The 25905-nt window shown below is 49.6% G+C and overlaps 1 protein-coding gene across 1 annotated transcript in view; it reads left to right on the plus strand.

Annotated features, from left to right (window-relative positions):
- Window positions 1-6682: 6682 nt before the first annotated feature.
- The window catches only part of AP1B1 (adaptor related protein complex 1 subunit beta 1), an 85556-nt gene continuing 66333 nt past the window's right edge, over window positions 6683-25905 (plus strand). The window contains exon 1 of the mRNA XM_053206108.1: window positions 6683-6706. The gene's annotated coding sequence lies outside the window, so the exon portion shown is untranslated. The remainder of the gene's footprint in view (window positions 6707-25905) is intronic.

Below are 25905 nucleotides of genomic sequence, written 5' to 3' on the forward strand. Positions count from 1 at the left end.
CTCCTGAGGTAGGTGGAGTGTGCTGAGTTGCCCAAGCCTGTTTGACCATAGGTCCTTCTTGACCCCAAGTGTCTCCCATGGTAGCCCACACTGAAGGACCCACTCAGAACACCCCTGTGTTCTTCCTGGGCTGCCGTCTGGGCTCCTTTGGATCTTGTCTGTTTTTCTCAGACAAAATCACGAAAAATAAAAGAAGGACATTCACTTAAAAGGACATAATGAAACATGAAAAATGAATAACAATTTTTTAAGTAAGCTCTACACCCAATGTGGGGCTTGAACTCACAACCCCTAGGTCAAGAATCACACATTATCTTGACTGAACCAGCTAGGTGCCACTGAGAAACAAAATTTTAAAAGACTTGCAAAATACAAAAATATTTGAATGCATTTTAAATGTGTGTACATTCATGGCAATACTGCAAATAATTGACTTTATTTTGTGGATTGTACCTAAGCACTTACCTCAAAGTCATTTGTTCATAGTATTACACATTTTTTGCTTGCTGATTCATCTCATTTAGCATCACAGTTTTTCCTTCATTAAGAGAGGTATCCATTTCCAAATACTAGGATGCATATTTGTAACTGAGTTTTGTATTGCATTGTGAAAGCCTTCTACTCTGTTGTTTGTTCTTGGCATATTGCCACATGACCATTGATAGGCATCCCAAAGTTCTATGGGAAATGTGAGTTCAAGACTGCACCACTGGGGGCTCCTGGGTGGCCCAGTCGGTTAAGCGTCCAACTTCGGCTCAGGTCATGATCTCACAGTTTGTGAGTTCGAGCCCCGCATCGGACTCTGTGCTGACAGCTTGGAGCCTGGAGCCTGCTTCAAATTCTATGTCTCCCTCTCTGTCTGCTCCTCCCCCCGCTCATGCTCTGTCTCTCCCTCCTTCAAAAATAAATTTAAAAAAACATTAAAAAATTTTAAAAAGACTGCACCACTGTATAGACCATTATAATGGCTGCAGTTTATATTATATACAAACGGGAGCACTATGTCAATGGAGAAATGAAACCAAACTGTCAGCTAGTTGATGAAATCAACAAACTATCAAACCAAACTGCCAGCCAGTTATTATTTTTTTTTTATCTTTTAAGGAAAAATTGTTTCATGGCCAGTTAGTTATGTGGTGAAAATGCTTGTAGCAAAGATGCTTGGGGCAAAACTATCCAGAACCCCTGTGGACCGTAAGATCAGTGCTCTTCAGGAACAGGGCTTCAATGTGAAGGATAAAGCAGCGCAGTTCTTCATGAACATCAACCAAACATTACCGTCACTCACTTCATTCATTCAGCATCTATGGGGTTAGACCCTGTGTTGAGCACTGGAGACTCTAAAGAATGAGACCTCAGTAAGGGGGAATCCTCCCCTCCCCCGCCATGTATATAGCAAAGAGAACTCAGCCACCACTTTCTCCTTGGTACCTCCTCAACCCTTGTTCACTAGGCAAGGATCATTGTTGCTATTTTATAGATGAGTAAAGTGAGGAAGTCAGTTGCCTGAGTGAACCCACTGATAAAGCAGAAGTGAGCCCAGTGTCTCAAATCATCCAGAACTAAACTGGTGCTGGACACACAGGGTGGAAACTCACTTCTCTGGCACAGTAGGGACCCAGATGGCCTGAGGTTGAAGGAATGAGTATCACCCAGAGAGGGGACAGGCCAGGGTTGGAGTCTGGCCTCTGATGGGTCATTCAATTGAAAGTCCCTGTGACCTGTGACCCAATGTCAGCACATCCTTTATATAAGGGCTCACTCCCAACTTTGGCATCCTGTACCACTGTGTCACCTCTCTGGAGAGCAGCATGTGACCATTGTTTAGGGGTGCATTTGCCAAACTGTTCATTCTCTTCCTGCTTTATTTTTCTCCATAAAATGTGTCCCTTTTCCCACATTAAATATTGTATGAAAATTGTAACTGATTTAGCACTTTGTTAAAAGTGAAATGACAAATCACATACATAGAACATTCTGTGTGTGTGTGTGTGTGTGTGTGTGTGTGTGTGTGTGTGTGAATGTGGGTGTGTGTGGGGGGGTGTTGGCATCGGATGTAAAATCCATCACCAGCTATTACTTAATTAGGGTTGCATTTTATTAAATGACCTTTGTTTGAAAACAATAATTTATAACGATTTATAACAACAAAAAAAAAGTGACATAACATGGATAGTTCTACTCTCTTATCTTGTTTTCTTCCATGGGTTTTAGCTTCATAAGGGCCCAGATTTTTGTCGGTTTTATTCACTGCTGCCTTCCTTGGCACTTGGAACAATAGCTGGCATATGGTAGGTGCTTAACAAGTAGTTGTCCAATGGCTGAGCAGTTCTGTCTGACAGGCTAGTAAGAGCCTATACATTTCAGCACCAGGCATCTGGACAGCTCCCAGGCTGCCGGGCTCTTCAGGCCCCAGTAAGGAGGAGGGAAGGGGAAAGGTGGGCTTGAAAACATGCCCTGTACACCGCCCTCACTCTCCCCACCCGCCCTCGCCCCCACCCTCAAGCTTGGAGCCTCGTGAGCCCAGCTGTGTGCTCAGTTTTGCTGGGGCTACAGCCTTGTCTATTCCGCTGCAGTCTCCCTCAGTATTCCTTTTTGACTTCAGCAATTATTTGCACGTATCTATGAAGATCGCTTCTCAGGTTTTTGACTAAGATCAAGTATATAGACTTATTTTAAAAACTAAGCATTTCTCTTTCTCCTTGTCTCTCATCCCCTTCATCGTGCCCCCACATTCTCCTCTTTCCCTGTCCTTTATCCACTTTTCCCCTTTCCTTTTCCCTGTTATCACATCCCTCTTCCTTTCCCCCAATTTCTCTGTCCTATTTATCTCTGCCCTCTTCCTCCCCCATCCTTAGAGATGTCCCATTTTTTGCAGGGCTTGATTTATAGTAAAGGGAGGCAGCCTCCCTTCCCCTACTCCTTTTATGAAGGAAACAAAAAACGGAACTACGTGCAGTTTTGCCATAAGCCTCCTCCTCCTAGTGTCCACCCACAGGTTAACCACCAGGGAACCTGCCTGCAGCTGATGAAAGCCTGCAGCAGGCCTGCCTGCCCACTTGTCTGCACCCTGGGGTGGCACCAAGTGGGAAGCAGAATTCTGCTGCAAAGGTCATGGGCTGGTGGGTGGATTTACTGATCTGCCCCATGTCCCCTGCTCCAGTTCCCTTTGTGGGTAATCATAGATGAATGATTTGGGGCTGTGGTTCCTAGACTAGGAGTGAGGTGATTCATTGGGCTTTCTAAGGGACCAGTTCTAGCAGCTGGGTGAGGTTTGCTGTGTTACACATGCTGTCATATTCTTGTAACGTAGAGCAAGAGGCTAAGCAACAATAGGAATGAAGGCTCTTAGCTAAAGAGGGGAGGAGGTGCGTCTGAGTTTACCTCTGGCCTTGCTCATCCCTGTAACCCTATGATGTAGATAGATACTGTTACTATCTCCACTTCATGGTCTGGGAATTGGAGGCCCAGAGAGGTTGGGTGACTTGCCCCAGGATATACAGCTAGAAAGTGGTGGAGCTGGGATTTGAACTCAAGTCTAACGGATTCAATTGCAGCAGGTATAATGAACTACAGGATTGTGCTACCACCTCTCACGTCCATGGGAAGGCCCAACTAGGTTCCCATAGGACCACTGTTGTAGAAATGGACCCAACACTCCCAGTTCCATCACAGCTGGCTGGGGCTTTGCTCTGGGCACTCCTTCTGTAACCTTGGGGGAAGCAAGGGGCATTGAGAACTGGCACTGTCTCTGGGGGAGGAGGCTTTCCAGAGAGTATAGTCAGGAAGTTAAGATGACAGCCAACTCAGCTTTCTGGATGACCTGACCAGAGGAGAGACTGATAAATAGAAAGTGGTCATGGAACCATAATTGATGTTCACAGTGTAGATCTGGAGTCATCAAGAAAACAATTTTGGCAGCCTCCATGTGGTGAGCACCTGCCTGCTGTGTGCTAGCCGCCTACATATGTGGTGTCTGCAACAACTTCGCTAGATCTGCAGGGTATCCTCTAATACAAAGTAGAAGATCTAGGTCAGAGAAAGTAAGTGACCTGCCAAGGTCACAGAGCAAGGTAGTGGAGGGGCTGTGGCTCACACCTAAGCCTCCTGTACTTTCCAGTTTCCACAATGGGTCTCAGAAAAAAAAAAGGTTTCAGTGATGTTTCATCTCTTTATTCCAGAAGAGAAGGCAGCACATAGTAAATTTTAGAAAGATTATATGCCAATGAGTTTAAATTGAGGCTCTGGGGACTTGAGGGGAGAACTACCAGTTGATAAAAGGTCATTCCTTATGGTCAGTGTTAGCAGGTAAATGAGGCATTACTGGGCTTTAAAAAGGCCCCTGAAAGTGGGCACAGCCCCGGGCTTGGTGGACATGAAGCTTGCTTTACTTGGGGGCAGCCACCTCCTGGCCTGTCCCTCTGCAGTCAAACTGCGTGAAGACACAGGGGGCCACCCAAAAGCACCAAATGCCAGCATGGAGGAGACATGCCAGGAAAGTTTCTGAAACCTCTTCCTCTGCCCTGAGCCAGGCGCCTAGGGAGGACCTGGACTGGGGACTCAGTTACACATAAAAAGCTCTGCTGGGTGCCTGACTGCTTCCTGGCTTCTGGGGAGATTAGTGGTGGAGGAAGGAGGAGACAGAGCTGAACTTGAGGTCTTTGCTCTTAGGGGGAATTAGTGGAGATAATGTGCTTTTTATTAAAATTTTAAAACTAGTTCTGCCCCAGTGCTGGTAACCAATGCATATTCCCAGGCCCACCCTGATCTTCTTGAGTCAGAATCTTTGCTGAAGGTCCTGGGGATGTGCATTCTATGCCAGTGTCCCTAGAGCAGAACTGCCTCTGGATCTGTTCTCAACCAACCTACCAAGTTCACTGATTCAGCTCCTGCTCTTGCCTTTTACATACATTGTCTCATTATGGTGTCACATCCACTCTAAGAAGCTTTGGTAACAAAAGTGAGGCCTGGAGAGGCTAATCCACTTGCCAGGCACAAAACTTCACAGTCTGGCTCTAGATAGCCACCCTGTCCTATCTTCCTGTCTGTTCACAACTAGATCTTTCCCAGGAATGCCTTCTTGCTTCATCACTCCACTCTAAGCCTTCCTCCATCTCCATGTGCCTTATGCCCTACTCATTACCTAAGTGTATGTCCTGGGTCCTAGATGATGACATGTGCTGGAGTCCCTGGCACCTGTGTCTTCTGGCCTGTGGATGCAGGGAGTGGTCCTTGCACCTGGGGCTCAGGATGTGTGCAGTGGGTGAAGCAGCTGTGGGGACATAAGTACTTGAGGCAGAGATGGAAGGACACAAGCATGTTCCCTCGTGGTGTCTTTGGAGGGGGCAGGACTGGATGGAATGGACAGAGAGAACTGGTATGCCCTCCCCTGCCCACATCCCTCTCTGTCCAAATCTCTTCTGCCTTCCAGGGCTGCCTCCATGGAATTCTGGATTCTGCCACATTCTCTTTCACCATGAGCTTCTTGTCTGAAATCCTTTCCTTCACTCCAGTAGTCACTCTTTACCCTTCCTTCACATAACTCCTTTCCATCTTTCAGCTACTTCTTGTTATCCACTCCTTCAGCAGCTTGCCCTAACTGCCAAAGTTTTGATAGCTGCTTCCTTTGGGCTTCCACAGTTCCTCTCCCTGTCCCTCATTCTAGCCCAACACTATCCTAGAGGGCTGTTTATATGCTCCTAACTGAACTGTGAGCTCCCCAAGGGCAAGAGAGAGCCATCTCTACTCAATATTGCTTCCCTAGGATCTGGTATTAGAGTATTAGCTCAGTGAAGTTTTTGGTATGAATAAATGCCAATTGGTGGTGACTTTAGAGTCTGTAGACACTGCAAAGTCTCTACTCCATTTTATGAATCTAATTATAATACATCTTGGACTGCTTTTCACAAGCCAGAATCCAAGGAAGCCAGGCTAGAGAAAGGAGGAAGAAACTGAGGTCCAAGTGGTCAGTGACAGGTCTGATTCCGAGCCAGTGCTTTCACTGCAGCTCCCAGCTGCTTTGTTTCTGGTTCTACGACTGGAACTCCTTGAGGACAGGAACCAAGTCTTGGACATTATTTCCTGGCTTGGCAGGACACTTTGCCTATTACCACAAATATTGCCATTTACTGGGTGCTTACAAGGTGCCAAGCCCTTGATATGCATTTTTCCCACAGTTTGCAAATCTCACAATATACACAGGGCAGGAAGGTACAATTATCCCCATTTACAGATGAACAAACCGAGAAAGGTTAAGTAACTGCATATTTATCAATGTTTCTTCTAGTTCCTTTCATAAATTTATCCAGGTCCCACTGCGGCCTCACCAGACTTGTCATCAAACCCACTTTCCAGAGCAAGAAACCGAGGTTCTAGGACTACAGCTGATTCCTGTGCCTCCTGGATGCTTGGCCCACAATCTGACTTGAACGAATCGCGCAACAAGCGCCCTCTGCAGGCAGCGACGGTGACGTCTGCGTCACGTTCAGCCCCGCCCCTCGGCGCCGGAAACGCCCGAACGCTCCCTCCGGCCACGGAAGATTATGGAGCGCTCCTCCCAAGGCCCGGGCTCGGAGAAGCCGGGAACGCGACGTTCAGCCCGCACCCGACTTCCCGGCAGCCTTAGTCGCCGCGGCATCGGGTCAGAGGTATCCCCAGGGACCAAGGGAAGGTGGAGGCGGCCTTGGCTGCCGTCGTCTCCTTCGTTGTGAGTAATGTCCCCCCCTACGGACGCCGCGGGGCGTCGGGGAGGGCCAGACGCCCACCCCCAAGCAGAGGAGGCGGGGCTCTGGGAGGGGTTCCTGCTGCAGAGGCTCGTCCCTGGGGGACGGTGCCACACACGAGGGCACCCGTGCATCCAGCCCTGGGCACGTGTCGGTGCATCTGTGAGCAGCACCCTCCCCCTCCTCAGACCTCAGTTTCTGCACCTGTAAAATGGGGGCTCGGGACACTTCCGTGACTACAAAAAACGGGATTCCGTCCAGTATTTTCAGAATTCCTGTCACCAGGCAGGCACCGAGAAATCAGAGCTGGGTCAGGCTATCCCGTGTGGCCGCGCAGAGCCCTGGGATCTCCTTCCCTTGCTGCATTAGCAGTCCTGAGACAGAGGAGTCCTAGAGGTTGGGGACTAGCCCCTTCCTGGTGGACCAGACACCCTGCAGCCTGGGATGGGACAGACCTGAGACATGGCCATGCAAGTAACAAGTAATGGTGTTAGCTCAGATTTACTGAGCACTTATTGCGTGCCTGGCTTTACACGAAGCCTATCACATGTGCTACTTCCACCTCGCCACAACCCTGCCTGGGAGGTACTGTCCTTGCCATCCTGTTGAATGGAGGAGATATTTGAGGCCCAGAATCACAGAACAGTAACCAGTCCAAGGTTACCCAGCTAACAGGTGGCTGGAGCAGCAGTCCACAGTCTTACCCACTACACTGTTCTGAGAAATGTTTGATCTGGAAGGCAGGATGGCAGACGGGGAAAATGACAAGGGCCTGCCAGTATTAAGTATGTGTCGGGTGCTGGCCTAAGGGCCAGCATCCTTTATACTGCTGACAGTGACCCTACACTATAAGTTTCGTTATTTCTACTTCACCGATTAGACTCAGAGAGGTCACCTCACGTGTCTCAGGTCACACTATTAAAAAAACTGGGACTTTCGAGTTCATTGATGGTGCACTCTGCCTGCCTGTATATCGCTCCTACCCCACTCTCCTCTGAGCCTCAGTTTCCCCTTCTGTGAAATGGGAGGTTTGGGCCAGAAGACCCTGGACATTGATTGTTTCCTGAGCTCACATTCTTTGACTTTTAGGTAGCATTGACATGACGTCTAGAGTCCTGGGTTTGTTCCCAGTTATGTGCAACTTGGGAATGACTTGGCCAAGTCCCCTGCATCGCTGAGCCTCAGTTTCCCCTTCATAAGATGTAGAGACTAGACAATCCTAATTGCAATGGCACCTTCTGGCTTTAATATTTTATGACCGTAGATGAAGAGACAAGTTGAGGTTCAGCAAAACATGCATCCCCTGAGAATTTCTAATGAATGCAAATCTGCCACTTCACTCAGAACGTCCCGGTGCTAGACTTCCAAGGACAGATACTGAACATAGGTGAAGGGGAGCAGACACCTCCAATCAGGAGTAACTTCTGGGGGAGGCTTACTCCTCCAATGGTACAGAGCCCACTGCTGAGGTCAGACCAACCCAAGGCTGAGTGCTAGCATTCCCACTTCCCCTCAGAGCACCTCGAGCAAGCGACCTCTCCTTTCCATGCCTCAGTTTCTGAATCTGTAAAATGGGGTGCTAATAATACCAGCTTCATTTGAGATTTGGTGGAAAACATAAGCAAAAAGACAACCGCTTCTGGCCTAGAAAACCCTCAAAAAACATCTGTCTGCTGCGCCATCCTGGGGCTGGGAGAGTTCCTGAGTTTTGGACCCTGCCACCCTCTGCCCCCTGAGACCAAGGTGGTGTTAGGGGTGAGGGAGGAGACGCAGGGTCCTGCTGAGTCAGCAGGGGACCCAGATAAGAGATACAGGCGGCCCCACCCCTAATACTGCTGGTGTAGGCTGCCAGGTCTGATGGTGGCTGAAGTAGCACTGACGGGCATTCCTGCACGTCCCTGGCTGGCAGCAGCCCCCGGGGTGGGGCAGAGGCCGTCTGAGGACAGAAGAGGCAGAGGAATGGTGTCAGGACTGCTGCATTGTGTGCCAGGGGCTGCAGCGAGGTGCAGGCTCATGGTTGAAGATGACACAGCTGACGTGCGTGCTATGCTTCAGGCTTTTATGAAGTGCATTCATATCTCGTGTCCCCAGGACAGGGCTGTGTGACATAGGACAGGATTCTCCACCTGCAGTATAGAGATGCTACTCCTGGCCTGTGAGTGAGCTACAGGGGGCCAGGAGCCCTCAGAACTGTGTGTAGGATTGTGTGAGTGGTTGTCCAAGAGGTGCAGGACCCCAAAATGCCAGAAGTTCTCGATTTAGGAGTCAGAAGAACTGATGTTAGTAAATGGCATAGTGTGACTCTGGGCAGGCGGCTGAACCCCCCACCTCCACCCCTCAAACCTTATTCCTTCCTTCCTCTCTTCCATCATCTGTTCAACAAACATTTCTTGAGACCTGTTCCAGGCCCAGGCCTGTACTGGAAATACAGCCACAAAGACAGGAATCCCACCTCCTCTTACCACGAACAAATAAGGAACCGGTTTTATAAGGGCTGATAGAAGGGCAAGTCCAGGGGCTATGGGAGTCACAAATTGCTGCTCCTGACCCAGCATGTTGGGGGGGGGGGGGCAAGTTGGGGAATCAGGAGGTGAAGCCTGGTTCCGTGTCTATAGCCTCGGGCAGGTCACTAGACTTTCTGAGCGTCAGTTTCCTCCTCTTTCCCATAGGCTCAATGGCACCACTTTGAGGGTGGGGTGAGGGGAGGGGTGAGGGGGTGGGAGGTTAAGGGTTCCCCTTTGGAATAGGCCAGTGGGGAGAGAATTGGTGTGGGACTCGAGGATCTGGCCTCAGTCCCCTTTCTACTTGGTCTCACTAGGTCACCCCAAACACCTCCTCAGGGCCTCAGTTTCCTTCCCACACAGAGAGGGAGCCTGGCTGCCCAGTCTTCCACGGGCAAATGCACATGGGCAGTGGGAGCTCCAAGAAAGGTGAGCAATCAGGGAGAAGGTCCCAAAGGAGGTGGCATCGCTGAGGCCTGGAGGGTAGCAGAGGTTGTGGGAGAACCACAGGGGTCCCTGGCAGAACCCCCGGTGTGATGGAGGAATTTAGGGGTGGGGCCTTGGGTTCAGGTAGAAGGGAGGGGAGGAGCGGGGTGGTCCTTGAGCTCTAGCATTCACTGACTGGTGGAGTTAATGACGAAGAGCAGGGCCTCTGAGTCAGGTGAGCCTGAGTTTCAAGCCTACCCATCATTGCTTCATGAAATGCCCTTGGTGGGACACCTGTGTGGCTCGGTCAGTTAAGCATCTGATTTTGGCTCAGGTCATGATCCCATAGTTGGTGAGTTCAAGCCCCTGCTCCGGCTCTGTGTTGACAGTGCAGAGCCTGCTTTGGATCCTCTGTTTCCCTCTCTCTGTGCTCCTTCCCAGCTCTCTCTCTCTTTCTCAAAAATAAATAAGCATTAAAAATTGTTTATAAAGGCCCTCAGTAAGGTTTTCACCTGTCTAAGCCTCAGTTACTGCCATCTGGGAAATGGGGATAAGATAACCCATTCATAAAGTTGTTGGATATTATATGACTCCATTTATGTGAAATGTCCAGAATAGGCAGATGTATAAAGAAGAAAGTAGGTTAATGGTTTCCTTTAGCTGGAGGGTTGAGGGAATCGAAGGATGATTGTTCAGGAGCATTGGGTTTCTTTTTGTGGGGATGAAAATGTCCTAAAATCGACTGTGGTGGTGGTTGCACGACAATATACTAAAAAGCATCGACTTGTACGCTTTAAGTGGCTGAATTGGATGGATGGTGTGTGAGTTATATCTCAGTAGACTGTCACAAAAAACCAAAAGGTTGTTGGGAAGATCCGATGAGATGCTACATGCCAGCACATTGTAGGTGCTGTCTGAATGTTAGCTATCACTGGCACTGTTTATTCCCAGTAGCAAGTCCAGCCCTCCCTCAGAGAGGGCTGATAGACTCCAGGAGGAGGGGAAGGAGCCTGACCCACCACCGGCTGGCTAGGGGCCCAAAGCAAGGTGCATAACCTCTCTGAGCCTCAATTTTCTCATCTGTGAAATGGGGTGATTTTCCACATTTTGGCCACCTCTTGAGACACTGTGAGGTTCAGATCAGACTGAGTTTTTGCCAGATACAGACACAAGGTTGGATGCATCCCCACTTAGGCAGAGAAGGGCAGGGAGATTGCATGTTCCCTCTCTCTGCCCGAGGTGGGACTGGCTTCACCCATCCATTCGTCTTGAGTACTGAGTGCAGATTGCATTTAAGGCACTGGGCAAAGGATAGAGCAGGGCTGGCAACAACCAGAGCCCTGGACCCCAGAGGAGCCTGGGTGGAGGGACACGCAAGGGTCTCCCAGGCTAGGATTGATCAAGCCGTCATGTTATCATTCTGGGCCTCAGTTATCTCATCTGTGAAAAGGGGAAAAATAGTGTCTCCCGGGTGAAGCTGAACTGAGGCTTACAGTGACTGGCCCAGTGACTACACTTAATACGTGGGAACCATTATTATTAATTGCTATCATTAATATCATGATCAAGTGCCTTTTGTCACCCCATTTCAGCTATCTTGTTACACGGTGAATTGTGTCAGGTCTCCATCTCTCCTGTCCCTGTCCTAGATGATCAAGTTCCCCAGGTCAGGGCCTAGATGCCCCTTCCTGGTACTGTCCTTTTCAGACCCAGCCCTGGGGCTTGAAGAAGCTTCTCCTCTGTGCAGCCCCAAGCCCCCTTCTTGCCCCCTTCCTCTAAGACCCTTTTCTCTGGACCTGCAGGTCTGGCCAAGCCGGGAACTGAACCCCTCTCCTTCCACCCAGCTGCAGGGTAAGGTCACCAGGCCGCCCCCTGGGAGGCCTTTCTGGGCATTTTGTTCTCACTGCGGCTGGAGCTGAGCTAGAGCAAGCTGAGCCTGGCTCAGCGTCTCCTCCCACATCCCTCCCTCTGCAGAGCTGTAAACCAGGCTGGCTGGCGACTCAGCCAGGGCCGCAGCAGCATCTGCAGCATCCCTGTTGCTGTGGTGGATGGAGGGCAGGGATAGAGGGGTGTGCTTTCCCTTGCTGGGTGCTACTCTCCACTCTGGACCTGCACTGCCTGCTTTGCAGCTCCCTCAGAGTGCTCTCCCCCAAAACTGCCTTCTGACAACTCCTTCCCCCTTTTTTCCTGGTTCCCATCTGCAGACAGCATGGTTGTCTCAGGCTACAGCCTGCCAGGCACCTGGGATAATGAGACACGTTGTGTATTGAGAGTAAGGTCAAGGTCCCACCACAGCGCTGCCATGAATGGGCTGGGTACCTCAGAGTGGTTCATGGAATTTCTCTGGGTCTGTTTCCCCATTTGTACAGTGTGAATGGTTCTGAAAGTGTCGGCACTGACATCCATCCTTCTGATTTCTTTTTAACTCCCCCGACCCTGAACCTTTTACCTTGAAACTAGGTCTCCTGTGTGACCTCAGCCACCAGGCCAGGCAAACAGGAGAGAGCTAAGATAGGGTGGGTGATGGGGGTGGTGGAGAAGCCAAGCTTTGGAGCCTGCAACCTTGGACTGGACTCATCTCCACCACCCACCACCACCCACCCCCGCCCCGGCCAGTCCTCACCTTCCTGAACCTTGTTCTCTTCATCTGTAAAATCAGAAGAGTCAGACCTGAGTTATTGGAGGTGGACCCCTGTGCCAGACACACCGCTAGCAGGTGACAATAAACATGGGTCTCCTTCCCCTTCAAAGTGCAGCTTAGCTCCCCAAATCTGGGCCTCTTCTGTAGAGGTCCCTGCAGATAGTGTCAGGGATGGGGGATGAACTAGCGATGGGCATTTTGTGGCTGAGGTGGTTCCCAGGTGGCGCGGGGGACAGGAGCATCAGTGTGCCTCCAGGTGATCTGTGTGATCCCAGCACAAAGTGTGTGTGGTGAGCACAAAGCGGGGAGGCCAGAGCAGACTCCACCCCCGGGGGTCAGCAGAGGGGTCCTGGGACTTGGCACCCTGTTTGCTCATTTGTTCATCCACTCAGCAAATAATTTAGTCTCCTTGAAGGCCACTGCGTGCCTGGGCCTGTGGAGGACAGAGCAGTACGGGGCTGTGTGCCATTCCCTGGTTCTAAGCACCTTATGTGAATTAACTCACTTTTACCCTCATGACAACAGAATGGGGTAAGCACTGTTTGCCTCGTTTGGCACAGAGAAGTTAAGTACCTTGGCCAAGGTTACATAGCAGATAACTCGTAGACCTGGTGTCTGAAACCAGACAGTCCTCTGAGGTCGGTGACAAAAACCTCTCCCCATCTTCCCACTGCCCTCAGTGGGCCTGGCTTCATTTCCTTCCTGCTTGTTCTGGAACAACCCATTGGGTCTTACACCTCTAGCCCTTGTTCTTACAGCTTCCCCTGCCTGCCGTGTGTTTTCTGACTCTCTTTCTCCTCTGACTGACCAACTCCTAGTCATCCTTCGGTGCTCAGCTGTGGCAACACCTCTTCCAGGAAGGCTTCCTTGGTGCCCTTTCCACCCCTGGCTGGGTTAGGCTCCTCTGCTGGCCTCTCTTCGCTCCCTTTCCCCCATCTCCCACTTATCTCTCTTGTCGCAAGCATCTGTTAATTTATTTTTTTAATGTTTATTTATTTTTGAGAGAGAGCAAGCACAAGCGGGGGCGGGGGGGGCGGGAAGGGCAGAAAGAGAGGAAGACAGAGGATCCGAAGCAGGCTGTGCGCTGAGAGCAGAGCTCAATTGGGGCTTGAACTCACAAACTGTGAGATTATGACCTGAGCCGAAGTAGGACACTCAACCAGCTGGCCCACCCAGGTGCCCCAAGCATCTGTTAATTTAGGTGCCTTCCCACCAGACTGTGAGCCCCTTGCCCTCACCTTGGCACCCCCTGTGCCTGCCACCATATGTGGTAAGTCTTGATTGTTAATAATCTTGTGAATAGTGGGCAAGTCTAGTATCTCTGTTTCATAGAGGGAGAAGCTGAGGCACAGAAAGGTGACATGACCTACCCAAGTCACAGTAACAGAGCTGGCATTTGCTGGGATGGCCTCAGTCTCGAGGAAGAGACTTTGGAAGGTGTCAGAGAACTTTGTAGTAGCCCTTGCTTGAGGTCTGACAGGCAAATGGCCAATAGTAGTAATAACAATATTAATAATAATAATAGCAGTCCCACTTAAGAGCTTTTCCTGTGTCTCGGGCATCATGCTAAGCACAGTGTGTGAATACTTTCACTTCTGCCTTACTCTTTCCTTATGAAGTAAGTGTTATGATTAACCCTATTTTAGAGCTGGGGAAATCGAAGCTCAGAGAGGTTAAGTGACATGCTCAAGGTCACACAGCAGTGATTTACCAAACCAGAGTTTAAACTTTTTAAATGATTTATTAATGGCTAAAAGCCCAGAGGCCCAAAGGGTAGATGATGAAAAGCCTCCCTGTCTTCTGTCCCCAGCCACCCAGCTCCTCCCCTGGAGGCGACTAGGATGATTCACAAATGTCCTTCAGAGCAGGTCTGTGTGTTCACAGACAAACCTGGGTTTGTGTTATTCAGAGCCAGGTTTAAACCCACACCTATGAGATTCCCCGTCACCCACAGAGGCTCAGGGCTTGACACAGAGTGCCCACCATGCCCTGGCAGAGATTTGGGGACCCCAAAAGCCTCTGTCCTCTGCCCGAGTTCCCTCTCCCCACTGCCATTGTGCCTCTTCAGCAGTTGGCTGAGGCTGCAGCAGAGCCTGGGCACTGGTCCAGGGCCCTGCCCAGCAATGGCAGAAGGGCTGCGGCAAGCCATGGGGGACCCCTTCAACCCAGTCTGACATCCATTTTACTATCCCTCATGGTGGTAGCCCAGCATAGGGGAACAGCTCATGCAAAGGCAGGGAGGCAAGAATGAGCACAGGGGTATGGAGGTGCCATGGTCTTTGGGTACAAGGAGACTTGGGTCCGAGTCCCGGCTCCACCCCTTCCTGCTGTGGAACCAGATGGGCCTGCCTCCTTAAGGAGCCTCTGTTCTCTCATGACACTCATGAGGATTAAGAGACAAAGCACCTGCTTGGGGAATGTAATAGGTCCCCGATAAGTTGGTAGTCAGCTTGTTTTAATTACGAAGGCCTCTGTTCTGAGCTTTTCCAAATTTCTACCTGACCCCTGGAAAGCGGGGATGCAAGATCCTCAGCTCTCCCTTCCTTTCTACATGCCGAAGGAATTGAATGTGAATAAACATTAGGTTGTATTATTATTGTTGTCGTTGGTATTATTATTACTCTTACTTGGTGCCCAGAGAGTGGTGTCCTTGGGTATGTAGACCCCAAGGACCTCACCCCTATCCTGCTCCCCGGGTGACACTCTGAGGGGAAGCCCATGGCAGGAGTTTACTGTCTTGGGGGGCAGAGCAGCAGGGGACCTGTGTGTGGAGGTTCGAGTTTTGAAGACCAGGGGAAGGGGGCTAACAGGAAGCTGGCTGGGAGTAAGAGCATAGGGCTGGGAATGGGGTGTCTTGGTCAGTAGCCATGGCCTGCCTGAGCTCCAGTTTCCTGTGTGGGATTGGGGTCATCTGTCCTTTCCCATTAATATCGTGAGATTTGGGATGCTCAGGCAGGGGAATACATGAGAGAATATCTGCCACCTGCAAAGCCAAGGTCACGAGCAGTCAGCCCACAGGCTGATGTGGCCTGTGGAGCAGCTTGGTCCAGCCCCTCCCCCAACCAAGGGTATTAAAAAAATTCGTTTGGAAATAATGGTCATGGTTGCACAGCATTGTGAATGTAATTAATGCCACTGAATTGTACACTTAGAAATGGTTAAAATGGTAAATTTTATGTTATATATATTACACTATGATTAAAAAGTGCAGAAAAAAGAGGATTTGAATCAATTGCTGTTATCAGAAAAACAGAGACCACTTTATGGGGGTCAGTAGCGACAATTTTGAAAAGCCAAATAGGAGGCAGTAAGGGCATGGTTACCCAAACTTGTGACCTGGGCACATGGAGGATGGGCTGGCTTTGGAGGGCACAGTGGCTTTGGAGGAGACCCAGGCACTGCACAGAGAGCTGGGAAATACCCTGGCCTCTTCCTACCTGCCAGTCTTTCTTTAATGCCTCCCATTGGCTGAACCTAACCAGAGTCCGTTGGCAGAGGAGCTTGGGAAATGTAGTTTCCCAATGAGCACTTGGGATGCCAAGAAAAGCAGAGGAAGAGCAGGGAATGGGTCTGAGATCATATAGCAAATGACTGGTACAGTTGTCAGCATCTGACAGCTGGGTCATTTAACATAAAAATCTGGATTCATAACTTTTTCCGAAACATCCTTGAGTCCCCTGTCCTGGCAATGACCCTGTAGACAGGGAAAGGAAACGAAAGGAAAGGAGAGGGGAGGGGAGGGGAGGGGAGGAGAGGAGAGGAAGACAGGGCATGGGGGTCAGCAAGGCCCACCTCTGCTGAGTCATGCTGGGGCACTGCCTTGGGCAGGCCAGCTGAGGAGTCCTGAAAAGCTTACAGAGTCTCCAGTTTTCTGACCAGCACCTAATGAGGCATGAAGGGACCCCCAAGTCCTTTAGAGCAGGGATAGACGAGAAGCCATGAGGACCCTGAGCCGGGTGGACAGAACAGGCAGGGCCAGGGGAACTGACAGGGCTGGATCGGCCTTTAGAAAGAGCACACCGGGTATCCAGGACTATGGAAATACCCTAGCTCTTGGAGACTCTCTGGTCCTGTGGAGGTTTTGTTTGTTTGCTTTTTGTTTTATTTTTCTTTCTGAGGCTGTCAGGCCCTTTGTTCATACCAAATCTTCCAGGAAAGCCCAATATGTTAACTCATGGCAGAACTATCCTGGAGGAGGAGGTTGGGCGGCCTGAAGTTCTCCTCTGAAAATCCCTGAGGCGATACTCAGGAAGGGTCTCAGACCTGTCCAAGGTCACACATGGCATTTGAGGAGATCTGTGCTTATGGCACGGGCCTCTTGGCTCCCAAGATGCTGAGAACACTGGCTTTGGAGTCACTTGGACTGGAGACAAATCCCCACCATAGCTCAGTGACCTCAGACAAGGACCCTCACCCCTTGTTAGAAAGGGATGCCAGTATCTCCCTCATAGGATGTGGGGAGGGGAGGAGAGGTTTATGCTTGTCAGGTGCCCACACAGTGCGTGGTTACCTAGGTTATCATGGTTACCAAGGGGCCAGTCCCATGGCTATTACGATGACACAGGCTGCCCTCTGACCCCCAAGATGGGGAGAACTCCCCAGATTCTTCCTACCTCTCTTCCTGCTCCCTCCCAGGCCACACAGCCAGCAAGAATTTGTCCTCTGCAGGGATGTGCAGGGAGAAAGTCTCCTTTTTTGATGAAACAGCAATGAGGTGATGTCTGGGTTTTTTATATCCCCATTGCTGAACTGGTGCCAGACACAAGAGTACAAGCCAGATTCCATTAGCCACATTTGTCCTATGGACTCCTAGCCCCGTGGGGACCTCCCAGTGGTCCAGTGTGAGACCCAGCAACTGGGAAGACATTGGCCAGGGCCAATGAAAGCAGTTACAAGATGTGACACCTCCCCTGGGGACCCAGGCAGGGTCTTAAGAGTCTGCCTCACTCAAGAGCCTTTCCTTTTAGGGGTGCCTGGGTGGCACAGTCGAGTTATGCGTCCAACTCTTGGTTTAGGCTCAGGTCATGATCTCACAGTCATTGGGATCAAGCTGTGCTTTGGGCTGGTCACAGAGCCTGGTTGAGAGAATCTCCCCCGCTAGTGTGTGCGAGCTCTCTCTCTCTCTCAAAAAAAAAAAAAAAAAAGAGTCTTTCCTTAAAAAAAAAGAGACATGGTTACATTTTTCTTCTTGCCAATGTAAGAAATCCTTTGAGGTGTAGGAGTTACTACTAACCCCATTTTTGAGAATAAAGTGAGGCCTAGGTAGGTTAATTACCTTGCTCTGAGGAACCCATCTGTAAGTGTCAAGTCATGGCTTAATCCTGCTAATCTATTGTCAATCAGACTTCAGAAACCTGAGTGCTCATTATTATTCTGCTCAACCAAAGTATCAATGGTCTGGAGAATTTGAGATTGTTGGTGATAATATCATAGGATTATATTTTAAATGGGGGGAAAATCCCTCAAAGTAGCATGCACTTGTTAAAAAAAATATTCAGTTACAAAAATGTCTGAAGTAGATAGTGAAAGGCCCTGCAACCCTACTTTCCAGAGATAAGCTCTGGAACCACTTATTATATATATTCTTCCAGGTTCTTTTATGCATTTACAAGTAAGTGTTAATATTTATGTTTTAAGAAGATTGTACATTCTGTTTTGCAACTTGCTTTTTGCAAGTAACAGTAGCTCTTGAAATACAGAGGTTCCTAACCACTCAGATCTGTGGGGGAAGCGACTGGTAAAGTTTTAATGCGAAATTCTGTTTTGTGTATGTGAGTGGAGGGATGGTGATTATGAGTATCATCAGAATTTCTAAAAAGATTCGGACCCAAGCCCCTAGTATTTCAGCTGGAGAAAACGAGGCCAAGAGGGGAAAGGCAGGTGAGTGGGGAGCCCAGCCCCTCGGGGTGGCCTTGAAGGATGACAGGGAGAATGCTGCAGTTGCTGGCCCTGGGCACCCTGCCCTGGCCCCGAGAGGAACTGCGCCCTGCGGAACCAGAAGGAGGGTGAGGGAGTCAGCCTTGCCTGAGCTAGCAGACAGGGCTTCTGCAGTCCCTGCCAGGCCAAGATTTACGGCCACCAGGAGCTGGAAGTTACAGAGAAAGGGCCTGGTGCAGCACTTGGGAAGGGAGCCGTCCGCAGTGCCTGCAGTGAGCCAGCTACTGGTCAGGCCTGGCTCCTCTGGGCTCAGGAAAGCCCTCTGAGGTGCAGGCCTAGAACATGGGGATGGACAAAGGGTGGGGTCAGAGGGCACTCTTGGGATCAGAACCCCCTGACCCCTACCCAGCTGGTGTTGGGATCCCTGCCCTGGAGAGGATGCTGAGAACAGGGCCTGGCCAGGTTCTTGTTACTGAGCTAGTAGCAAGAAGTTGCTAGAGAAGGGGCAAAGGACAGAGTGACCAGCACAGGTAGAATGACATGAGGAATTTTAGAGGAGGTCCAGATGGCTGGAGCTTAGAGCAGAAGGGTGAGGTAGGCGAAGGGAGAGACTAGGAGCATCGTGCCATGTGGAGAGCTGGACCAGGGAAATTTTGAGAAGGGTTCAGGCAGGGGCTCACCATGTCTCAGATGCAATATTTGAAGGCTCCCTTTGGGGACTGGATCAGAAGGGATCGGATGGGAAGGTGGTGAGGAAGCAATGGCCAGTGGCCATGTGCCACACTGGGCGGAGTGTAAACAGGGCTGGGCCACTGAACCGGCCAGGAGGCTCACACCTTTGGCTTCCTGTCCCACGTCCCTACCCAGCTGGGCCAACAGAAGCCTCACCGTCAGAGTTTCATGCCGGCACCCTCGCTATCAGATGAGCATCACCCCTGCACCTCCAAACCCACCTCTAGTTCCTCTAATTCTGGTGGCTCAGGAAGGTGGGCATTCACAGGGTGGGTAATCATAACAGTACCAGGCTGTGCTCACTTCTTTCCATGGTGTCTCCACATTGGCTCCAAGAGGTAAGGACTGTTACTCTCCCTGGTTTATAGAAGAGGAAACAGGCTTGGGGAAGTTGAGAGCCTTGACCAAGGCCCCACAGCTGCTGAGTGGTGGCAGACAGAGCCAGGACACAGATCCAGGGTTCCCAGTGCCATTGAGAGCCCCTGAGTCCCCCAAATCCAAAGACCAAACCCAACCCTGCCTCATTTTTTCTTTCACTCGATTCATTCGTTCACTTGTTCATTCATTCATTCATTCACATTCTCATGAGCCCCACTGTGTGCCTGGCTATGTCAGGCACTGGAAAGGCAGCGGCCCCTCCACTCTCAGGGGGCTACCCTGTGTGCAAAGAACAGCAGCTTTAGTAGAAACCACATGGTAGGGACCCAGGAGACTAGAGGCACTGCCAACCCTATCCCTTGATGGCATCCACCAGACACAATTACCAGCAGCATCCTCTTTGAGAACAGCATCTTCTTGGTACTCAGGCAGGTGAGCTGGGTGGGGGCAAAGGAGTCAGCCAGATTGGGGGTTACTGGGTAAGAGATCTGGGTAAGGCTAACGTGGAGGGAGAGAGAAGGGGTATCTTTCAAAGGGCAGCCCATGGGAGGTTATAAGGTATTCTGTTATCTTGTGGGTGAGCCTTGCAGAGGAGGTGCAGAGAGTTTGGTGAGGAGCAAATGGGAAGATGCTGGGGGCAGAGGCTGGCTCTGGGCCTGCCAGGATGGGGTGGCAGAGGCTGCTGGCCAGGTGAGTGAGAATGCTTGTGCCGTACCCCTTCCCTGGGGGGCAGGCCCATCTGGCTCGAGAATGGGGCCAAGCAGCTTTCTGGGCACCTGGCAGGCCTGTTATGCGGCTGTGGCAACCGGAGCCTGTCATGAAATCCAAGTCCTCAACCCAGACAGCATTTCATCTCCTGCTTCAGCAGGGATTTACCCAGAGGGTGGAGAGCTGGTGCTGAGGACCAAGTAGATTGTGGTTCACATCCCAGCCACAGATAATAACGCACTTAATATGGAACAGTGATCGATATGGTATGCTCCTTGTATACCAGGCATTTGGCATTACTGGTTTTGGTCCTCGTGGCAGCCCTGTGGAATGGGCATCAGAGGAGACCGAAGCATCAGAGGAGATCAGAGGAGAGAGGGTGAGTGATTTGTTCAGGGTCACACGGCTAAAAACAGCTGAACCTGGGTCCAAGCCCAGGTCCATGTGATTCTGGGCTGGGCTCTTCCTAGCTGTATTATCTCTCTCCTAGCCCAACAGTTTTCCAGCTGTGTGAGCCTCCATGTTTTCACCGATGAAAATGGGGATGACAGGTGTGCCTATCCCACGGGGTTATCGTGCAGATTAAGGGAGACAGTCGAATTGAATGATTTTAGTGTGGAGTCTGGCACATACTGAGTGCATGGCAAATGTCACTGCTATCATCATTGCCACCATCATCACCATTATTACCGATGGGCTAGAAGCCACCTGAATGATCATCCGATCCAGCCTCCTTGTACAGATGCGGAAACTGAGGTCTGAACAGGGGGCGGTGGATCACACAGTTGGTGAGCCGTGAGGGAGTATCAGAAATCCTCATGAGTCAGGCCTGCCACCTCCAGCCTCCCCACCCTGCAATGATGATAGTGTCAGGCCTTCCCATGAATGTAGCCCCAACGGGGGTCCCAAGGGGCACTAACCCAGCTTTATACCCCCAGCTACCTAAGGTGGAACAGATGCAGCTACAGCACCAAGAGTTCCTACAGATGTGGCTGGCCGCCTTGCACAGGAAATTTGTCCTGTTCCACCTTGGAGAACCCCACTGCTCTATCCTGGAGGCTTCCTCTACCTCAGCCTCAGGACGCCACTTTCTTCCTAGACGTGGCTTGAGAGCCCTCTGGTGGCCACCTAGGGCTTCAGCTTCAGAGTCTGGGCATCATGGAAGTCCCGCTCTGCCCCAGCTGGGAGCCCGGTTCACATGTGTGTCTTTTTTTTTTTTTTAATGTTTATTTATTTTTGAGAAAGAGAGAGAGGGTCGGAGGGAGACAGGGTCTGAATCAGGCTCCATGCTGACAGCGGCACGGCCGATGCAGGGCTTCAACTGCGGAACCGTGAAATCATGACCTGAGCCAAAGTAGGACACTCAACCAACTGAGCCCCCCAGGTGCTCCAACCCCACTGAGTGTCCCAACCTTGGTGCTAAGGTCCGAACTGTGCTCCTATGGGGCATAGGATCCATCCCGGTGGGGTGTTAATACCTCATCCCCAGACTCTCATCATCCTTTTGGTCCCCGGGGTGTCCCAGTTCTGGGATGCCCACTTACCACAGTACCCCTTGTGATACAGAGGATCTGGTTTTTATTATGTAAGATTCTGGGTTTCCTTTTATTTTGCTTAGGAAAATCCATGGGATGGCAGGTAACTGTGGCTTTTTGTTGTTGGAGCCAGCTTGGCAAAAGTCTGTCCTCCTCCAGCCACAGAGAGTGACAGGGAAGTTAGGAGAGTTGGACTCTGTCTGAGTGGGTCTGTCAGGAGGACCTCACACTGATGGCCTTTGGAGGCCCTGAGCTCTAAGAACCTGCCTGCTCTGACCCAGTGTCCCTCCTCTGATTCAGTCAGGGGTCAAGCAGAAATACCAGGCCATAGAGAGGAAGGGATTTGTCCCAGGTGTTTGAACTTGAGCAATTATGGGAGCTGCTTAAGCAGTCTCTGCAAGGATATTGTCATCAAGTCTGATGCTGGAGCTTGAAGACATAGAGCAGGCTGTCAGCAAGGGCAGAGGTATATCATGTATGGGAAGGACAAGAACATTCTGGGATCCACAAGAACAAGCTGGAACCCACGTGGGCAGACTGGAACCCCGGTTGGTTCTTGCTGCTGCCAACCTTGAGGGGTGTATGTGGGGTTTCTGGAGAGACCAGGGCCCTTCTCATAGATCTAAACACACACACCTGGCTTAGCAAGTGTCAAGGCTGAATGCTGATCCCAGGGTAGGAGAGGCAGTTGCAGACCAGCCACTGCCTTGAGACAGAGAAACTGAAGGAACCCCCATGAAGAACTGCTTTTTTGTTCCTTTTCCTGCTTCTCTTCTTGCTAGGACCTGCCCCCTGCCTTACACATGCCTTCTTGTACAGGTAATGTATGTCCTCCTTGTAAAGGTCAAGAAATCGATGATTTCTCTGGAGTCTTCCAGCACAACAGATAACATCTAAGGAGTGACCAGGGTCATCATGAACATTTTCCAAGACCTCTGACACACCAAGACCCCTGGCTTCAGGGCATAAGTGACTTATGGTGGACACCTAAACCGTTGTCTTTGTTCACAGGTGCCTGAGAAGACACAGGCATTGGACCATAGACCTCAATAAAAACCCCAGGTTCCAAGCAAAGATGAAACTCACTCTTCTTTCCTTTCCAAGTCTCCTGGATGCTCTGTCCAAATCTACACACACTCCCTATCTTTAATAAACTCTGCTCTCACTTCTTCTTGGATTGCATTTGATTCCTATCCCGCGTGAAGCCAAGGACCCTCTTGGCTAGTTGTGCGGGACCCCCCCCCCCCCCGGCCCGGATCCTTGGGCCCAACCAGCCCGCATCAGCCTCATGCCCACAAAATGAGCCAGTCCCTCCGCTTCAATATGTGGGAGCTACAAAAAGCATTGCCGTTTCACTTCTGTCCCCCTAAATCTTTCATAAGAACCTCTCCTGTGCCCCAACCAGGGAAGGGAATTGTGAGAAATGTCATTCAACCTAGCCAAATTCACACCTTATAGACCTACCATAGCCTCTGAGGTGTCCATCAAGAGCCTTCTAGCTGTTGGTATGGATTTGTCCATTCCCTCATGTCCCCGGGCCCTCCCCAACTTCCATTATCCATCAGAGAAAAGAGCCCAGGCTTTGGAGGCCCACAGACCTGGGCTTACACTCTCAATCTGACATTTATGAACTGAGTTTTGAGCCTCAGTTTCTCTGTGTGTAAAAGAGGGTTAATAGTGCACAACCTGCAGAGGTAACATGAGGATTGAAGATAATGCATAGAGGGGTGCCTGGCTGGATCAGTTGGTAGGATATGCAACTCTTGATCTCGGGATTGTGAGTTCGAGACCCACGTTGGGCATGGAGCCTACTTAAAAAAAAAAAGAGCCTCATTAATAAAGAAAAGAAAGGGAGGAAAAAAAGAAAAGAGAAAGAAAATGCATATAACATACCCAGGAAGACATGTTCAGGTAACCTACTTAATATTAATCTGAGGGGCACTTGGGTGGCTCAGTCGGTTAAGTGACTGACTCTTGATTTTGACTCAGGTCGTGATCCCACAGTCATGAAATTGAGCCCCTAGTCGGGCTCTGTGCTGAGCGTGGAGTCTGCTTAAGATTCTCTCTCTCGGGCGCCTGGGTGGCTCAGTTGGTTAAGCATCCAACTTCAGCTCAGGTCATGATCTCGCAGTTCGTGAGTTTGAGCCTCACATCAGGCTTTACGCTGACAGTGGAGCATGCTTGGGATTCTCTTTCTCTCTTTGTCTGTCTCTGCCCCTCAGCCACTTGTGTGCAGGTGCACACGCTCTCCCTCTCAAAAATAAATAAATAAATAAATAAATAAATAAATAAATAAATAAATAAGATGCCCTTCCTCTCTCTCCCTCTCTGCTCCTCCCCTGCTTGCTCTGTCTCTTTCTCTCTCTCAAAAATAAATATTAACCTGAATAAAGCACAATTGATCATTTTAATCTGCCCTTAATAAAATAATGATCCCACGGTAATTTACTTGGAAAAATGGTTTGATTCCAGTGCTGGGACAGAGAAAATACAAGATGAGCCTGGAAACATCATGAGGTACCAGAGAATAAGGAAGTGCTAAAAAAAAAAAAGTGGGGTCATGTTGAAAGGAGCCAACCTAAAGGAATTCCTAAGGGCCAAAGCTGGGAAAAATGATCAGCAAAATAAATAATGATAGGTTTGGATTATAACTCAATATCCATAAGCTCAAATGGCTAATAAATAATTGAATTTAAATAAATAATTGACGATGTAGAAATAAGTAATTGAACAAATTAATGGGGAAGAAAGGGCAACTCTTCCTGGCAGAATTTCAACTAATAAATGTAGAAGGAATCAGGGAACTAGAAAATCATCATTAAGCAAACACAACAGTAATGCCTCAGTCTTTCCCCACAAGATATTCATTAATTCCAAAGGAAAAACAGGAAGGTGGAGAAACGTGATGGACACATCCTCAACCAGGTGGCCGTGATTGACATTACCAATAGTTTTTTTTTTTTTAATGTTTATTTATTTTGAGGGCAGGGGAGGGGCAGAGAGAGAGGAAGAGAGAGAATCCCAAGCAGGCTCTGCACTGTCAGTGCATAGTCTGATGAGGGGCTCATTCCCATGAACTGTGAGATCATGACCTGAGCCAAAATCAAGAGTCAGATGCTTAATTGACTGAGCCACCCAGAAGCCCCAACATCACCAATAGTAAGGTATATCGCCATCATGTATCATGTCTCCCCTGATATATGCTGATGAGAGTACGTCACTTTTTCGTATTGCCAAAAATGTATAATGCTTGAAGTTTGTAAAAGAGAGGAGAAATGGAAAAACTGTCAGCAACCAGAGGAGACTAAAGAGACACAATGGGGGCATCTGGGTGGCTCAGTTGGTTAAGCATCTGACTTCGGCTCAGGTCATGATCTCACTGTTTGTGGGTTTGAGCCCTGCATCAGGCTCTGTGCTGACATCTCAGAACCTGGAGCCTGCTTCAGATTCTGTGTCTCTGCCCCTCCCCCACTCACACTCGGTCTCTCTCTCTCTCTCTCTCTCTCAAAAAATAAATAAACATTAAAAAATTTTTTTAAAAAAGAGAGAGAGACGATAATGAAATGCAATGAGAGATCGTGGATTGGACCCTGAAACGGAAAAAAGACATCAGTAGGAAAACCGGTGAAATGTGAATGAGGGCTGTAGCTAAAATAGTTACGGTATAGTATCGATGATTTTGAGCATTGCACTATGATTAGATAAGGTGTAAATATCAGACAAAGCTGGGTGAAAGGTAGGTGGCATTTTTGTAACTTCTCTGTATATCCAGAAGTATTTAAAAATGAAAAGTTTAGGGGCATCTGGTTGGCTCAGTTGGCAGAGCATGTGATTCTTGATCTTGGGGTTGTGATTTCGAGCCCAACATTGGGTATAAAGCTACTTAAAGAAAAGAGGAAAGTTTAGGGACACCTGGATGGCACAGTCAGTGGAGCATACAACTCTTGACTTTGGGGTTGTGAGTTCGAGCCCCGTGTTGGGTGTAGAGATTACTTAAAAGCTTTTTAAAAAAAAGTTTAAAATAATTTTACAGATTCAAACGGAAGTATTGTCAAATGTCTCCTACCTTCCCATGTCTTTCAGCCACCCAGGTCTCTTCCCCACAGGCATCAATGTTATCAGCTTCTTCTGTTTCCTTCCAGAATAATCTATGTGTATGCCACAACTAGTCTAGATTGTATCTATGCTGTTTTACTCATCTGGCCTCTTGGCCTCTGACTTCCATATTTTGCAAATGCCTGGTGATCCTTGGCTGCTTCCTCAGCTTTAAGGGAGATACTGACAGCTGAGTGATCGCTCTGGTGGACGTGGGCTTGTCCACCATGGTCCTCACTGATCAGGATCCCTGTTTCACCTGTTTTTAATGTGATCCCCGCCCCCACTAT

The sequence above is a fragment of the Acinonyx jubatus genome, chromosome D3, assembly GCF_027475565.1.
Source record: "Acinonyx jubatus isolate Ajub_Pintada_27869175 chromosome D3, VMU_Ajub_asm_v1.0, whole genome shotgun sequence".
NCBI lineage: Eukaryota > Metazoa > Chordata > Mammalia > Carnivora > Felidae > Acinonyx > Acinonyx jubatus.